Raw genomic sequence first — 17,449 nt, forward strand, 5'->3', positions numbered from 1 at the left:
CAAATAGGCGCTTCTCCTATGTGCCCTGGCCGGGAATCGAACCCGGGTACCCCGCACGCCAGGCCGATGCTCTACCGCTGAGCCAACCGACCAGGGCCACATTTATTTTTCTTTGGAGACTATTCAGTGCCCTTCCCTAACACCTTTTCTAAGCAGATCTTAATCTAGAGCATCCTAAACAACAGTAACAAAAAAGGTATTCTGGGACCCTGAGATAGCCTGGTAATCTGTGATTAGGAAAACACTACTCAGGTGTGTGTTGGATTCATTCACCGTGCTGGAGCTGACCCATAAAGACTGCCCTTGTCTCCCTCAGCCTGGAGTGCATCCTGTTCATCTCTGCCTGGTGAAATCACACCCAGTGTCAGTTCATGTTCACAAGTTCCCGTCAGAATGAGTCACTTCCTCTCACGTTCTCATGTACTCATTTTGGTACACAGCCCATTGTAGACTTTGGGTTAGCCAACAGTTTATGGGGTTTGTCTTTACCCATAGATTTTATCGTAGCTGTGAACTTGGCTCAGTTGGTGGAGATTGTCAGATGAAGGATTCTGAGACTTACCAGGAAGACTACTGTGATTGATTAGTGAGTGATGTCTGCTGAAAGGTGCCAGGTAGTAATCCTGTATTAATTAAGACACTTTTGATTGCAAGTCAAGAAAACCAACTCAAAATAGCTTAAGCTGAAAATACCATTTGGTATAAGGGTATAAGGATATGCCATGCATCTTAAAAGCAGGGGAAACACTACAGCCCAACCTCATGAAGGACGGAAACCAGGACAGCCATTGGAAACCAATTATTTCTTCACTGTTTTTCTGGGGCCATGTGCTATCTCATCTTGCTTCTCTCTGTACAACTTAATGATCCTTTCCTCTCTACAAATCAGCTCTCTTTGTTTCTCCTTGCACATGACAGAAGATGGTCACACGTGATCTATATTCATATGACCATCAAGTCTAGCAACATGTACAGCAGTGATTTTCAACCTTTTTGAGCCACGGCACATTTTTTACATTTACAAAATCCTGGGGCACACCACCTACCAAAATGACACAAAATGACACTCTAACACAGTACATATTATACATATAATTAATAATATAGTTTCTAAATGTAGTTATACTCACTTAGTATGAAACCTGGGCCTGTTTTGATGAACACAAAAGGGATATCCTGGCAGGAATGGTAGAAAGACACACACGAAGCTCTTACTCAACAGTTCTCAGTCTCTCTCTGTTTTTAGTTTTTATCGCAGTCAAGCTTGAGAATCTCAGCTCACATAGATAAAATGTGGTTGAAAATGGGAGCAATGTCAAAATAGCTTTGTTGGCCAGGATGGGGAACTCCTTGGCAACAGATAACCAAAAACTGTCCAAAGGAAGATCAACAAACTTTAGCTTTAAAGTTAGATAACATTGTGATGCGTTGTATATCACCCTCTGCAGGGGCCTCTTTTAAAAAGAAAAAGGTCAAATATCTATATACACCATCAAGATAGACATAACCAGCTGAGGCTGAGGCTTCATCTAGTGGTGGCAACATTTACCTCCAGTCCTGACCAGGATTAGAAATCGGGACCATGGGGAGGAGTAGCAGCTTCAACTACTAGCCGTGGCCACACAATGACAAGTGCGCGGCAGCCTGAGCGGGGACCTTCCTGGGTGTGGATGAGAGGCAGCCTACTATTGGTTCATTGCTAGTGGTCGGGATGAATCCTAGAAGGTGATTGGTCAGTGAGCATTCCCTGTGCCTCCACTCTTCCTGTCGCTGATAGCTGGAGGGATTGTGAGGGGAATGTTTATGTTCGGATGGAGGCGGCTGGCGGCGGGCCGGATAAATAGCCTCCGCGGGCCATATCCGGCACGCGGGCCATAGTTTGGGGACCCATGTTTAATTTCCCCATGGCACACCTGACCATGTCTCACGGCACACTAGTATGCCGCAGCACGTTGGTTGAAAAACACTGATGTAGAGAAAGTCTTGGCTGGTCTAGCTTAAGTCAGATATCTACCTTTGATCCCATCAACTACAGTCAGTGAGTTGGGTTCCTTAATAACCAGGAAAACCCTAGGAGGTGAGAGAAGGGCCAGTTTTCAGGAAAAGAGGGTCATCAAGGGCTGAGCAGACAGGAAGGAGTCTCTTTCCTGTTTATTTGGTGTATTTGCTGAGCACACCTTGATAGTAGTGGTAGAAGCCATAGTGATAATGATGGTGGCAAGGATACAGAAATAAGTAAGACTTAGACTTCCCTTGAGGGACTGGCAACCCAATAGGGAAAAGTGACATAGGGCCCACACTGACTGATAATTTCCAACAAGCAGATTTGGCAGGTGGGGGGGGTGTAGGATCATTGAGTTGAATCGCTTCACCCTACCTCCTTGCTCTCTCCTCACCCATTGCTCTCAAATGCTGCATAAGATGGGATAACATTTATTCATAAGCTTTGAGATCCAGATTTTTTACCTCAGATGAAAGCATCTTGTCAACTGTCCCTTCCCTACTCTCTCCTGCCCCTGACAATTGGAGCAGCACCCTAGGCCCCCACCCAACCTGACATCCAGCCAGCCCCCTGCCCTCCCTCAAGGTCATCTCCCTGTCAAACATTGTCACATCCTGATAATTATTTTAAAAGAAAATAAAAAATAAGGATAAAGTCATGCCAGAGCCCAGGAAGCGATCTGTGACACCATGCCCCCTGACATTATCAGGAGCCCTTATTTTCTTCAGTCAAGTACCCTGCCCAGAAAGCCCATCACGGCCTGAGAACTTGGCAGTTCAGAGCTTCCATACAAAGTCACAACTCGCCTGACCAGGTGGTGGCACAGTGGATAGAGCGTCGACTGGAATGTCAAGGACCCAGGTTTGAGACCTTGAGGTCGCCAGCTTGAGCGCGGGCTCATCTGGTTTAAGCAAAAAGCTCACCAGCTTGGACCCAAGGTCACTGGCTCAAGCAAGGGGTTACTCGGTCTGCTGAAGGCCCATGGTCAAGGCACATAATGAGAAAGCAATCAATGAATAACTAAGGTGTCGCAACAAAAAACTGATGATTGATGCTTCTCATCTCTCTCCGTTCCTGTCTGTCCCTGTCTATCCCTCTCTCTGACTCTCTCTCTGTCTCTGAAAAAAAAAAGTCACAACTCAGCATGTGGCCTGCCTTCCAGGGATCAGACCTATGACTCAGTTTCTTCCCTCAGTCTCTCTTGCTTGCTCTTACACATTTTCTTAAAAAAACAAAATTATTTCTTTTGTTTGTTTTCCAGTTAGATATTCACAAGTAGCACATTCTTCTCTTTGTCTTTGCTTCTAAAAGAATGTAGCTGTTTACCTGCCTGAATTAAAAGTCTCTTCTAACAAAGAAGTGGGAGAGCGTTCATGGGACCAGTGGCTATGCCCCCAATAAAGTCAGAGCTGCAAGGTGCTATAGGACAGTGACAGAATTTTCCATAGTAAGTGCAGCTTTGAGAAAAAATTGGGTGATTGCCTTGATTGCAATATGGCTTTAGGTGTACTGCTGGGTTCTACGTAAGAGGTATCCAGCTGCTTGACAATTTGCGGACCATGGGCTTTTCCCCATCTGGCTACTCAGGGGAAGCCAGGGTAGGAGACAGACATCGGGCCCTCAGCTGTGGAATGCAGGAGGTCACCTTGGTGAGACGACTCGTTCATTCCTTTCTTCACCCAGTAACCAGTTACTGAGATCCCTGCTGGTGACCCTGCCCCAAGACTCTCCCAGCTTACTCTATCCCTCTTTCATTTAGACCTCTGGCTTGAATGATCGCGCAGGACTATAAATGGCTTTGCTTTTGCAGACTTCTGCTCACCTCTACATAAAATGGCAACACCACTGCTTGCCACGGACCTGCCTAAGAATGGCCGTGGGACTTCAAGGACTCGTTTTCCTCCAGACCCCAGCGAGCCTGAGTTCTGATGCACAGCATTTTAGGAGTCCTGAGATCATCCATTACCTTGCCTAGCCAGCCAGAGTTAAATTACGGCCACTGCTAGGAGGGATTTGGGGGAGATTTTTTTTTGCACCAAATTTACCTGCCCTAGAGTGAGAGGAATAACCTAGAAATGCCTCACCAAGTTGATATACACTGTGGAGTGTGGTTGTAAATGCAATGACTGCCTCTCAGGTGGGGCAGCTAGTGTACGGTTGGATGCTGCTTTTCATCACCCTGACTGCCGTTTCCCCAGGGTTGTATCCAGGTGGAGCCATTCTGCTCTGTGCTCTCTTCTTCGTTTCTAAGTGTTCAATTTTAATAAAACAGATATGAGGTCAGGGAACAGAAGTCACTTAAGAAGTAACTGCATATGCAAACCACTGTGTAACTCACTGCAATTGAAAATGCAGTAAAACCTTGATTAACTATACCCCAAGTAACCAGAACTCTCAATTAACTAGGATTTATTTCTTAGAATTCTGCTTTTAGAGGGAAAAGCATATGATAAGAGGGGGAAAATCTCATCTGAGGGATTTTTTAAAAACTTTTTTCAAGGTCTGTCTAGTCTCAATCTTTCTTCTTTCTAATATCCCTTTCTTCTTCACCTCCATTTAAATGCCTATGTGATGAAAACGAATGACAGAGGGGTGACCCTGAAATGTATAATGTCAACTCAGCTCCATCGTTTTACAGACAAGGGCCCTGAGACCTTGGAGTGATTTGTCCTAAGACATGTAGCTGGCGTTTGCCTGCAGCAAAGTCTCTTAAATGCTAGTCAAATGCTACAACTCTGACATGCCAGCGGCCCCAACATTAGCTGCCTAGTCTTGGTAGTCACCAAAATGGCTTCACCTGTGCTAAAAACATGAGGGAACAAATGAGAGGCCCAGCCATGATAGCATCATTATCCAGGCAGCCATGACCACATTGCCCACTGGGTCCAGAACATCTGACCTTGGGACAACAGTTGGACAATAGTCAAAACAGTGTGCAGTGTCCATTTAAATTGGCCATCCTTTGGGTTTTGGATATAATCAACAAGAAGCCTATTAAACTTTAAAAGCCTTAAATCTGACAAGGCTGGGATGCACGGTGGCCATTGTTTCCTAGTAAAGACTTCTTCTGGTTTCCCTGGGCTCTTTGTCACCTGCTCACCTGTGGACGCCTGTGTTCACCTCTGAAGGAATCTCTGCCCTGTTTTTACCTTGTAGCTGCCCTTAGGGCCAGCCTCAGAATAGCCAGTCACTCATGTAACATCACAGGGCACCAGGAGGACAACCCTCTTCCTGCTCTGGTCCCAAATATCCACTTGCCCGTGATTAGTTTTAAAAGAGTCTTAAATTCCACTCTCTGAGTCATTCAGTGGAGACTTGGTGGATCTCAGGAGGTCTGGGCCGGGCCTGGGCCTGTTTGCCCTCACATGCATTTTTCCCTGCTCTGCTCTGTGTCCTTGTGCTGGCCAGCCCCTGCGGCTCGACCCCCTGCTGGCCCACCTGCTGCTGGCCCACTGCTGCACTGCCCAAGATCCCTGGCCATTGAGTTCCTGGCTTGGTTTGGCCAATGAGAGACGCCAGCTCGGGGCAGGAGGAATGGAAAAGCTGGGAATCTTTTCCTCTCCCGCGATTCCTCTCTAAGACCAGTGGCATTGCCATTATGCCTGTGCCCTCTCTGTGCTCCAGCTCCCTTCAGACACCCCACCATAGGTCTGGCACCTGTGGGAAAGCTCCAGGTCAGCCCTCTGTTAACACTTTCTCCTCTCGATATTCTTGCAGCTTCCTGCCATTGTTAGTCATGAGTTCCCTCACATTGAATTCTCTGTTGTATGGCCTGGTCCTGACTGGTCCCTGACCAATAGGAGATCCCCATACATCTCCAACCTCAGTGTTCAGTGGAGACCGGCTATAGTTCATCACCTTCCCCCGTGAGCAATATTTGACCCAGGCAGCTTTTCTCTACTTGATCAGAACCCATAGTTACTCAGTCAGCCCAAAAAGTCAAGTAAAGCAGTCATCGGAAATCAAAGGTATAGGAATACCTTAAATCTCTTATTTTAACTAAGACCATGTCAATGTACATTTCTTCACCAACCTTTTGAGGTCAGTCAGGGCCTTTTATTTGCATGTGAGTCTAGTGGTTAGGATTCCCCTCTGCTCTTGCATAAACCATTTCCATAAATGAGGTTTCTAAAGTAGATTTATTAAAGAACTTAAAGACATATGCTAAGCATATTTGAGAGGAAAACCTTCCTTTGTTTCTGGTTTGTTTTCCAATATTTTATTAACTCATCCACACCCGATTCAACAGCATTTTTTAAATCAGTGGTTTTCAACCACTGGGTCCGTGGACCAGTGCCAGTCCACCAGAAATTTCATACAGAGCCTATAATCTTCATACAACATCAGGGTGGTTAACTCTTCGGTCCACGGACCAGCGGTTGAAAACCACTGTTTTAAATGACTCACCTTTAAGTTTGTCACTTTAGTTTGTGTGAAAACGTCAGCTTGCTTCACTTTTGTAATTCTATTTCATCAGTTTACATTATATTTAATTAAACTGTGAAATAGTAACAAACACACCTGGCATGAACAAGTTTAGGCACAGGACAGTTGCTCAGTTGATAGGTGCAGAAGAGAGAGACCCAGTAGCCTTCAGTGTTCAGGGTGTGGAGCACGTGGTTCAGTAGGTTTGCAGAGGGGATGGGTGTGTTTATTAGTGCAATGAGCCTAGTAAACGGAGGCGACACTCCTGTAATTTAAGCCGGGGCTCTGTGGTTGGAGGTGTGGACCCACTATGGAGAAACAAGCTTTCAGGCTGAATAGATTGATAGTTCCCTCATTATTGCAATATCATTGCATTAATGACTCCCAGAATGGCTTCTGCTGCCAAGAATTGTATGATTGGCACCTACGCCCTGCAAGTTTTCCAAAGTTCCTTCTTCCTGAGTCCTTATCTCTCCATGGCTTGACCCAAGACTGGAGGAATTGGAGATAAAGGGAGGTGCCGGCTTGAGTATGGACACTTAGAGCACTGGACTCTTCCAAGTGGATAACAAAGACCACTTGAGTGGCCTCTAAGGTATCTCTGGGCACAGCCAATCAGTGCCTTTTTCAAGGATCCACAATGGGTGAGGAGGCAGAGTCTTCCTGCATGAAGAAGATTACACAGACCCAGACATTGGGTGTTAGGAAGATGAGAACTCTGGCCTGGCTAGATCTTCTCATTACTCTGATTTGGAACGAGTCACTCCCCTCACGAACTGAGGCTATTTCCACACCTGCAGAAGGGAGAAGTTGGACCAGGTGGTCCGAAGATTTCCTCCAGTTCTCCCATCCATTGTGTGTCCATGAGCTCTAATATATGATGCCTGCTCTCAAAGTGCATATAGTCTAGAGCTTGTCCAATACAATAGCCGTGAGCTGCCTGCAGCTATTGAGCACTTGAAATGTGGCCTCTCCAAATTGGGATGTGCCAGAAATATAAATATCAGATTTCAAAGACTTACTACAAAAAAAAAAAAAAAAATTAACATACCTCAAGATTGATACATCTTGAAACAGTCTTACCTTGAATATATCGGATTAAAATATAGTATTGGCCCTGGCCGGTTGGCTCAGCGGTAGAGCGTCGGCCTAGCGTGCGGAGGACCTGGGTTCGATTCCCAGCCAGGGCACACAGGAGAAGCGCACATTTGCTTCTCCACCCCTCCGCCGCGCCTTCCTCTCTGTCTCTCTCTTCCCCTCCCGCAGCCAAGGCTCCATTGGAGCAGAGATGGCCCTGGCGCTGGGGATGGCTCTGTGGCCTCTGCCCCAGGTGCTAGAGTGGCTCTGGTTGCAACATGGCGACGCCCAGGGTGGGCAGAGCATCACCCCCTGGTGGGCAGAGCTTCGCCCCTGGTGGACGTGCCGGGTGGATCCCGGTCAGGCGCATGCGGGAGTCTGTCTGACTGTCTCTCCCTGTTTCCAGCTTCAGAAAAAGGAAAAAAAAAAAAAAATATATATATATATATAGTATTAAAATTAATCTCACATTTTTGAAACTTTTTTATGTAGCTACCAGACAATTTTAAGTCACATAGTCACATATGTGGTTTGTGATACACTAACAGAGAGCATGAGCCAGGCAGGGCCTATTGCAGGAGCTCACACAGGAAGGAGGGAGGTTGGCTGGAGTCATCCAACAAGGCTCATGGGAAGGTGGGTGGGCCTGATTCAGATAACAGAGGAGCAAGGGCGTGTCTGTCTGGCCTGAGTTAGAGTGCAGGAAATGCTCATCCCGCATGCAGCCAAGTGACCTGGTTGGCCAACCTTTCTAGAAGCCACTGCTTTGGGAGGGGACCAAAAAGAGCAAAGACTCAGAAGACAGGCTTCAGTCATGCTAAGCATTCATAGTCAACCTCCCCCCCCCCCCATGACCCCCTGTGCTCGTCCTCCATCCCTCTGCTCCTCTCTTCTTTCTTTTTTGATGCTCCTCACTGAGCATGCTCAGCCCATTTGGGGCCTTTGGGATACAGCAGTAACTGAGAGCGAACTTGGTTTGTTCTTTAGCCTTGCTTGTTTATTTGACCAGTTCAGTGTGCTTACCTGGGGTCGATGATTGTTCGGAAAAGTGCAGAATGGCGCCTAGAGCTCTATAGCTGGCATGCAAATGACTTTTTATTCCCCTGGCAAGGACTCCTTTCAATAGAAACTCAAACCCCAGGATTAGGCTGGGTAGCCAAACAGCAAAGAGAAATCTGTTCCTGGTTGCCAACCAGCCAGCTGGTGGAGTTCAAGCAGTTGAGCACATTTCCGTGCCCGTGTCCTGGGCACCCATTCTTCATAAGTCAGCACACGGATGGCACATGTGACTGGCCTACTGTCTGCCACTGCCTGGCCTTCCCCATTTATGACCTGAGAAAATCCGGGGGCTCGTAGGAAAAAGCTTATGCTGTCTCTGGATATGGGTGTTTTCCTGTCGGTTTCCATGCCTGCATCCCACCCACGGCCCTTCCTGAGCGCCAGCCTTGGCCGAGGGGGGGAAGAGCTTGGGCTGCCCGCCTCAGTGATGGGCTCCCTGGCCTGCCTCCTCCTGCCTGCGCCCTCTTCTCAATCATCAGACTACCTTGATGGTCTTGGGAAGAGAGTAACGCTTAACTTCCCGAGTGGGAGGTGGTGGACCTCAATCTGGCCTGCTCACCAGACGGACCTGGGGAGCTTTTAAGCTCAGGCCTGGCTCCATCCCAGAGAGTCCAGTTCACTAGGCTGGAGTAGCCAGGTGCAAGTATATTTTTTAAAAGCTTTGAAGGGTGGACAAAACAATTCCTTAGCTTTAGGACAAAACTTGAATACCAGCGATCCAGATGACTCTAATTAATTGTATCAATATTAATAAGTTTAGGACTTTAGTCTTATCAAGCTCTTTTCTTCCCTCTGTAATTAGTAAACTCAACCCGGGGAGATTTTATTCACAGCCTCACTAGGTGAATTGTTTTCAAACCATCACTGTTGTATCCAAATATCTTCTGTGGTTGCCCATTGCCAATCGAATTAAGCTCAACTTCCTTAGTCTGGCATTGAAGAAACTCCACCATCTGACCTCCTTCCTGTCCATTGCCAAGTCCACACCCACAGTTTCTATCACTCCATCGCACCAACCAAGATGGAACCACCTGATACACCAAACACATCTTCTGTATTCAGTTCTTTGTTCCTTTGTTCATACAGGTTTGGGGTTTTGTGCTGTTTCGTTTTGTTTTTTGATAGTTCATCTGCCCCAGTTCTTCTCTGCCTAAAACTTATCTACCTCTGCCTGTTGTTCTTCCGGCAACGCCCAGTGTTTCTGACAGCCCAGCCTCAGAGCAATGTGTCTCTCCTCTGAGCTCCTGTAGAGCCGATTTAAGACTGCATTGTTCACATGATGGAGCCCTTGCTGATTTTTCGGGGCACATGTTTTTTCTCCTGTTAGACTGTGGCCTGGACATACATGCTCAGAGTTTCATTTGATTGAAAGTGGATGTTCAGAGTAAAACCCCGATGAGAAGAATGTGAATGCTGGTGCTGATCACACACATCCCTTTATTTACATATTTATGTAAATCTGCTGCTTTTAGGCTTTTTGAAAAGTAAGTGGTAGCTTTAAAGCATAAAAAGAAAAGAGTGAAGTAAATTCAGGAAAGAAGCCAAAAGCAATTCAGTAAGAAATAAGAAGAAGCTGGGAAATAACCCAACCTCTTTGGTTTCTGCCAGTCAATGGTCCTGGGTCCTGTATTGGCACCAGACAGCAACCATGAACAGCTCCCGGGAGCAGGTGGTGGGGGCGAGGGGCGGCACCCTTGAGACCACACCCCAACCCCTGAGATCCAGCAGAGGCCCAGACACTAGGTAGGCCCTTGAGTTCGCCTGAGTTGATTTGAATGAACTCATTCATTCTGAGATGTGAATGACTGATAAGATTTTAAAGACACCACTCCCAGGGATGGGCATTTTAATACAGGCTTAAGTCCAGGGTTGGCTTGCCCCAATGGAAGGAAGGTGTGATTGTGGAACTGTAGGCATCAGCCTGCCAGGGAGGTTGGGGGGCTAGTAGGAAAGGGGCTGGAGAACAGAGGCACTTCCTGGCACCAGCAGCCACTACTTCTGCCTGTGCCCTGCCAGCTGCTGCCAACCAATTACATACTTTCAGGTCCTGGTACACCTGAGGAGCTCCGGAAGCATGTGGGAGGGCTCAGCACAGCTGAGCATGATCTGGGAAGCCCGTGCTGACCATGCTGGGTCCGAATCTGTGAGACCTGGGTCAGGGATCGTGTTGAGGGGCCTGAGAAACCCCTCCGTCCCTGGCTGCCAGCTCTCCGTGGCCTCCAGGCGTATGAGGAGTGCCCTATGGAGTGCCCACGTGCCGCCCCCCTGGAGGCAGCCCTGAGGGGCACAGGAGCAGTGAGGGTAGGCTGGCCAGGACCCCGAGAGCCACCTGCCATTGCTCCTAGGACTTACCCCAAAACCAAAGACAGAACCTCTTCTAATGCGACAGGTGAAATAAAAGTGAGGTGAAGTCAGGTGAAACACGAGGGTGGGTGGAGGGTCACTAAAATGCCAGCATGGGGCGGGGGCGGCACAGATTGGGCAGGACCTCATTCCCTGTTTGCCCATGACCTCTGCTCCAGGCTGCCAGTTCCCTTTCTCTGCCTTCTAAGAGCTGGGCCTCCGCTGGGCCTGGGCCTGCCCCAACGCCTTTCTCTGCCGTCCTAACTGCTCCGGCGGCGGGGCAGGTGCGCACTTCTAGCTTCCCAGTGCAGCACCTAAGCCCCGTGGGACATCCACCTGGAGCCTGGGTGCCATGGAGGCTGTCTGCCTACAGAAGCTTCCAGAATGCTCAGGTGTGGAGATTTGCCTTAGGCACTTGGCAGGAAAGGGTTGAGGCTCTTCCTGCAATAACCCAGCCAGACGTCTAAGCCGTGTTTAGAGGTCTGCTTCGGCCACACAGTTCGCCATTCACCATGCGGGATTAGGGCACCTTTCCTTCTGGACACGTCCAGACACCTTTCCTTCTCCAGGGGCAAGATAGGAGGCAATAACAAGTTCCTGCTAAAATAAGGCTCTTCACTACCTCATAATCAGGACGGACAAAGGGGTTTCCTTATATGGCGCCATTTACAGTCAGGAGAACTTCTTCAATTTCATCTTTTCTCGGTTCTGAAATGTACTTTGCTGCCAGATTGGGTGCTAAAGCCCCATTACAACAAATTCTATTACAGAGACACATTTCTTTATAATAGATATCCGTGTCCCTGAAAACGGCTTACAGAAACGGGGATCTGCTGACGGCTTTGAGGCAGTATTCTGTACAGCAGGCTCCTCTCCTCCCCTTCCCTGATTCTGGGGTGCCTTGGCCTGTCTGTGTCAGCAGGGTGGGGCGGGGGAACTCAAGGGCCACAGGTAAAGAGAAGATGGAGGATGCTGAGAGGGACAGGAAGCTGATCCGAGATCAAGGTGCTTACAGATTTTTAGTTTGGTGTCAGTAGTAGCCCCTCAGGATGTTAGTTCTGAAAAGATGCTTGGAAATTAATCATTTTATTTGTTTTTTTATATGATTTATTTTAGAGAGTGAAGGAGAGAGAAACATTGACTTGTTATTCCACTTATCTATGCATTCATTGGTTGACTCTTGTATGTGCCCTGACCAGGGATCTTGTATGGCATATTGGAATGGTGCTCTAACCAACTGAACTATCTGGCCAGGGCTAGAAACCACTTTAAAGCAGTGTTTTATATAGATATCTAGATATAAATAGAAAATGCCATATGTATTATATAGAGTTAAAATGATGTTGTCCAAACTTTTCTTTTGCTTTTACATCCTGGTCATAGTTCTTAAAAAATTAAAGAAACACTGGTCTTATACACCAATACATACATTTTCTTTTATTTATTTTTTTAAAGACTTTATTTATTCATTTGAGAGAGAGAGAGAGAGAGAGAGAGAGGAGGAGCAGGAAGCATCAACTCCCATATGTGCCTTGACCAGGCAAGCCCAGGATTTTGAACTGGAGACCTCAGCATTCCAGGTTGACACTTTATCCACTGCGCCACCACAGGCCAGGCCTGTGTACATTATCATTTTAAGAAACTTGAGGTCCAGGGAGAGAAAGCCACTTGTCTGAGGTCATCCAACTCCTGAAATTTAACTCCAGGACATGTGGCCTAATTTCTAGTCCAGGTTTAATACACCCCAGCAGTTTTATGCATCAGAGTCTTTCTGTGGAAAGTAGTCAGAAGTAACATGCACTAGGCCCTGGGAGAGTCACTTAACCCTTGGAGACTCAGTTTTCCCATCTGTAAAATGGGCCACATTCACCCAACTGGGTCGTGGTGAGGACTGTGAATATATAAAACCCATGCCCAGCACATGAAAAGGACCCACAGTATGCAATTTACTTCCTTTTACTTCTTCTTCCTTTCCAAATGTCTAGTCACAGAATACAACTCCCCTAACCAGTATCTCAACACAAGCAAACACCGTGGAGAGAAGGTGAAGAGCTGGGACTGTTTGCACAGGTTGCCTTTCTCAGCCATGTCTCTGAGCTTGCTGGTTCTCTGCAGAGGGCCTGAGGGACAGCTCTGTTTCATGCTGGGTCCCTGTATATAAGGAACATGATTGCTAGGAATGTGTGTTGAGAAAACTCCAAAATGACTTACAATTTGATTGCACCTGGAAACCACCGTGGAAGAGTTTTACTTGTAGTCTCACCTGTGGAGAAAAATGATGGCTCAGATTCCGCCTCCTGCCCCAAACATTCTCGCACTCTGTTGCCCTGTTATAAGGCTCAATGTGCTGGAATCTTCTCTAAGCAGGTAATGCCAGGGGATAGTGCATAATCATGTGGCAAATAAATGCTTTATGGGGACTGTTTTAATTTCAACTCACTTGGAACACCCCAGGGCCCCAAACCATCATGATGCTGGGAGAGTGAGAACCAGTTTTCTTCTCTGGAAACCCCTAGAGTACAGACCAGAGTTATCCTTTAGAAATAGCATGCAAGGCCTGACCTGTGGTGGCGCAGTGGATAAAGCATCGACCTGGAACGCTGAGGTCACCGGTTAGAAACCCTGGGCTTGCCCAGTCAAGGCACATATGGGAGTTGAAGCTTCCTGCTCCTCTCCTCCCTCTCTCCCCCCTTCTCTAAAATAAATAAATAAAATCTTTTAAAAAAATGTTTGTTTTTTTTTTAAAAAAAGAAATAGCATGCAAGCACCCTGGCCGGTTGGCTCAGTGGTAGAGCCACTGGACTGGGGTGCCAAGCACGGCAGGAGCCCGGGCACAAGTTGGCCTGGCGTGTGGGAGTCCCGGGTTCAATTCCCGGCCAGGGCACACAGGAGAGGCGCCCATCTGCTTCTCCACCCCTCCCCTTCTCCTTCCTCTCTGTCTCTCTCTTCCCCTCCCACAGCCGAGGCTCCATTGGAGCAAAGATGGCCCGGGCTCTGAGGATGGCTCCATGGCCACTGCCTCAGGTGCTAGAATGGCTCTGGATGCAACAGAGCGACGCCCCAGAAGGGCAGAGCATCGCCCCCTGGAGGGCATGCCGGGTGGATCCCGGTCAGGCGCATGCGGGAGTCTGTCTGACTGCCTCCCTGTTTCCAGCTTTGGAAAAGTGCAATAAATAAATAAATAAATAGCATGCAAGCCACATACTCCCAATATTCCTCATAGTCTCATTTGAAAAAGAAAGAGAAGTAGGTGACATTAATCTTAGTGATGTATTTTGTTTAACTCAGTATATCCAAAATATTATCATTTCAGTATATAAGTCATGTAAAATTTTGAGTGCTCTACTTAACATTGTTTTTGTACTGTCTTCAAATTCTGGTGGTGTATTTCACACTCATGGCTTATCTTCACTTGACTAGCTGAGTTCCAGGTGCCCAGTGGCCGCCGATGGCTGGTGGCTTCCGTGCCGGACGGCTCAGGTATAGTCTGTTACTGGCCTGGACCTGATGCTGGACACTTGCTGAACTTAGGCAATTTGCTGAGATCTGAGGGGAGGGACTGAGAGGAGCAAAGGAGAGAAAGAGGGCTGTGATAGTGATATTAGAAAAAATCTTTTAGAATGAGCAAAATTATAGCCTTTAAAATTTTTATTTATTAACTGATTTTTTTAAGAGAGAGAGAGAAAAAAAAACATGGATTTGGTATTTCACCCATTCATGCATTCATTTGTTGATTCTTGCTGAGCCCTGATGGGGGATCAAACCCACAACCTTGGCAATTCAGAACAACACTCTAACAAACTGAGCTACCCAGCCAGGGCCAACAAAATCACAGCCTGTAAAACGGTCACAAAATTGCCTCCCTTTCACGGCTGTTTCAGACTCGTTTGTTGGTCAGGACAGTCCAGAGATGTGGAGAATCAGAAACCCCAGTCAAAGCACAGACTTGATGCCGCTGTGCTGTGTGCCTGTGGGGCAGGTGGTAATTTGGGGCAGTGGGGGGCGGCATATTAAGCCTCACTGGAAGTGTGGCTGTTCAGTTGGCTTGGGGTTGAGAGCTGGTCCCCTGAGATCTCATTTTCCTTGCAGGAGATATTTCTACTCCCCTTCTTGAATGAATACTTCCATCAAGAAGAACCAAAATTTCAGCTTTCCTTATTCCTGCATCTCAAGGACTTGGCCCTAAATAAGAAGAGAAGCTCTGTGCTATCTTTGGAGAGGGCTAGTTCCCTGGGGAGAGTGGAATTCAGCTGCCCACTAGCCCCCTTGTGGGTTGGAGTCCCACCCCCCTCCAGAAGAACATTGCTTTTCATTGTTGCAGCACCTAGCCCAGGGCCATCTGTTGCACAGAAGGGACTCAGCTGGCATTTGTTGAATTTGCCTGGGCCTACCTTGGGGAGGAAGGAGTTAAGGGAGGGAATATGAGGGAGCAAGCATTCCCTTAGCACCTAGTTCGGGTGCCAGGCACTGCACTGGTGCGTGTAGATGGATTATGTGTTCAGCCCGCAGAGAACTGGGGTCTCTGGGGAGGCAGGAACATCTTTACCCGCTGTTTCTGATTTCTGCAGGTGTTGGGGGATTAGCCAACTGAGCATCAACCCGAACAGTCTCCTGTTCAGATGCAGGGAGGAGAAAACCTCTGAGGGAAAGAGCAGAAGGGGGTTGTCTGCCCCGCCCCCGCTGGAAGCAGGCCTGAGGTTCTTGCTCTCCCGGAAGCTGCAAATGAAGCCCTCACATCTCCTCCTGGGAGTGAGGAGGTGGGAGGTGTAATAAATCAACTCAGATTGTGCCGTCATTGTGTCATCATTGAGCCGATGAGCTCAGCCAAGCCCCCAGGAGGGGAAGAGGGGCCGCTCTCGGGCTTCCTGGAACTCCAGGCACCAAACAAGGTCCCTGGAGGTGCAAGCTCATGCCTCCTCTCTGGGCTGGCCGTGGCCAGGTCCATCCTGCTTCCTGTCATTGCCTCTGGGCAGGGCATGGGGCTAGAAACCCTCCCACACTGCCAGTCAACCCCAGGCAAGAATGTGAGAAGCTGCGACTAAAACCGGAGGGTCCCCCCTGTGTGCCTTGTCTCCTGTAGAAGAAGGTGGGCACGGGCGGGGAGAGAAAGCGAAGGTCTACTGGGTAGGTAGCAATGGGATCTGTGGCCGCGTGCAGGCTGATGAAGCTCAGGTGTGCATTTCTCAGACATGACACCACGTGCTGTGAGCTGGGGGAGCGGTGCCTGAGGACACACACAGCACAGGGGCCTGGACACTCGGGAAATTGTAAAGCACCCGTTCCCTTCTTTCCTTGTACCTTGTGCAGCCTCCCTCTGCTCTGTGCCCTTTGATAGATGACCTATTTTAATGCTGGCAAAGATGTGATTAAATTAACTCGGAGGGGTCAAAGGATCAAGGAAAATTTGCGACTTTGAAAAAAAATTAAGTGCCAGTATGTGAATAAATCCATGACCCATCACAAAACCATCACGGGGCGGGAAGGGCTTCGGGCCACAGGAGACCTGGGTTTCAGTTCCTCTGCTGAGGCAGGTGACTGTGACCATGCTATTTCCTCTCTCTCTTCCCCAGGCTTTGATTCTGTTTCCTGTACTGGGCCATACAGAGCATCTTTGAGAGTAGTCTCTTACTCTTGTTTTTATTCTATCACCAGAAGGTTTGAGGGGGTTGAGTAAACTGGGTCACTCTGTTCCAGAATGAGTTATATCTTTAATTGACCTGAGATAGTGTGTAAACCCTTCTTTATACAAGAAATGTGCCACTAAACCAGCTTCAGTGTGCGGTTCTCTGCACAGGGATGGAGAAATGTTCTAAGCTGCTATGCTCTCTTGGGGGTGGAGGTGAGGGTCCTTGGTGCTCAGTGGTACTCAGCCATTCATATGACAGATACTCACTGGGCCCCTACTTTGTGCCAGGCCTGCCCCTGGAGGGCTAGATGGCAAGGGAGGGCCCTGTTTCCGGGAGCTCATGTTCCAGGGGGCATTGTCACCAGCCCCTCCAGTAGGCCCAGCCAGGGCCCTGAGAGGCAGGGACAGGAGCTTATATTAGAGTGAAGAGAGAAAAGGGAGGACTGAGGAGAGGGAATGGAACACAAGCCAGGACCGGGGTGCCAAGCACGGCAGGAGCCCGGGCAGCAGCTGAACCGCCCACAACAGCAGCAGGAAGGCCAGGCTCTCCACAAGAGTGGGTGAGGGATCAAGGGTGGGGACCAGGCGGCCAGCCGGCAGCCACAGCTGGACTAGCTCTGCGAAGGGGAACTGCCAGGTCTTGTTGGGTGGGAGGGGAGGGGAGGAGAGGCCTCCTCTCTGTTCAGATTCAGGGCCTGTGTGAATTCTTTGGCCCACACGGGCAGCCTGCAAGGAGCCTGTCTGTACCTGCCTGCCACACTGTGCCTGTCCCAGCCCCAAGGACTCTTCTGTTCCCATTGTTTCCTAAACCCCACACCCCAGCCCAAGAATAAAGATAACCACCCCCTGCCCTGCACTGCCCTCCCTCTCCTCCACCCTCCCTCTCCTCCACCCTCCCTCTCCACCCGGGTGACTCA

At 48.4% G+C, this 17,449-nt stretch overlaps 1 protein-coding gene across 4 annotated transcripts in view; it reads left to right on the forward strand.

Moving 5' to 3' along the window:
• The window catches only part of ZBTB7C (zinc finger and BTB domain containing 7C), a 333,977-nt gene that overhangs the window by 273,412 nt on the left and 43,116 nt on the right, over positions 1-17,449 (forward strand). The window lies entirely within an intron of this gene.

The sequence above is a fragment of the Saccopteryx bilineata genome, chromosome 11 (genome assembly GCF_036850765.1).
Source record: "Saccopteryx bilineata isolate mSacBil1 chromosome 11, mSacBil1_pri_phased_curated, whole genome shotgun sequence".
NCBI classification, from domain to species: Eukaryota; Metazoa; Chordata; class Mammalia; order Chiroptera; family Emballonuridae; genus Saccopteryx; species Saccopteryx bilineata.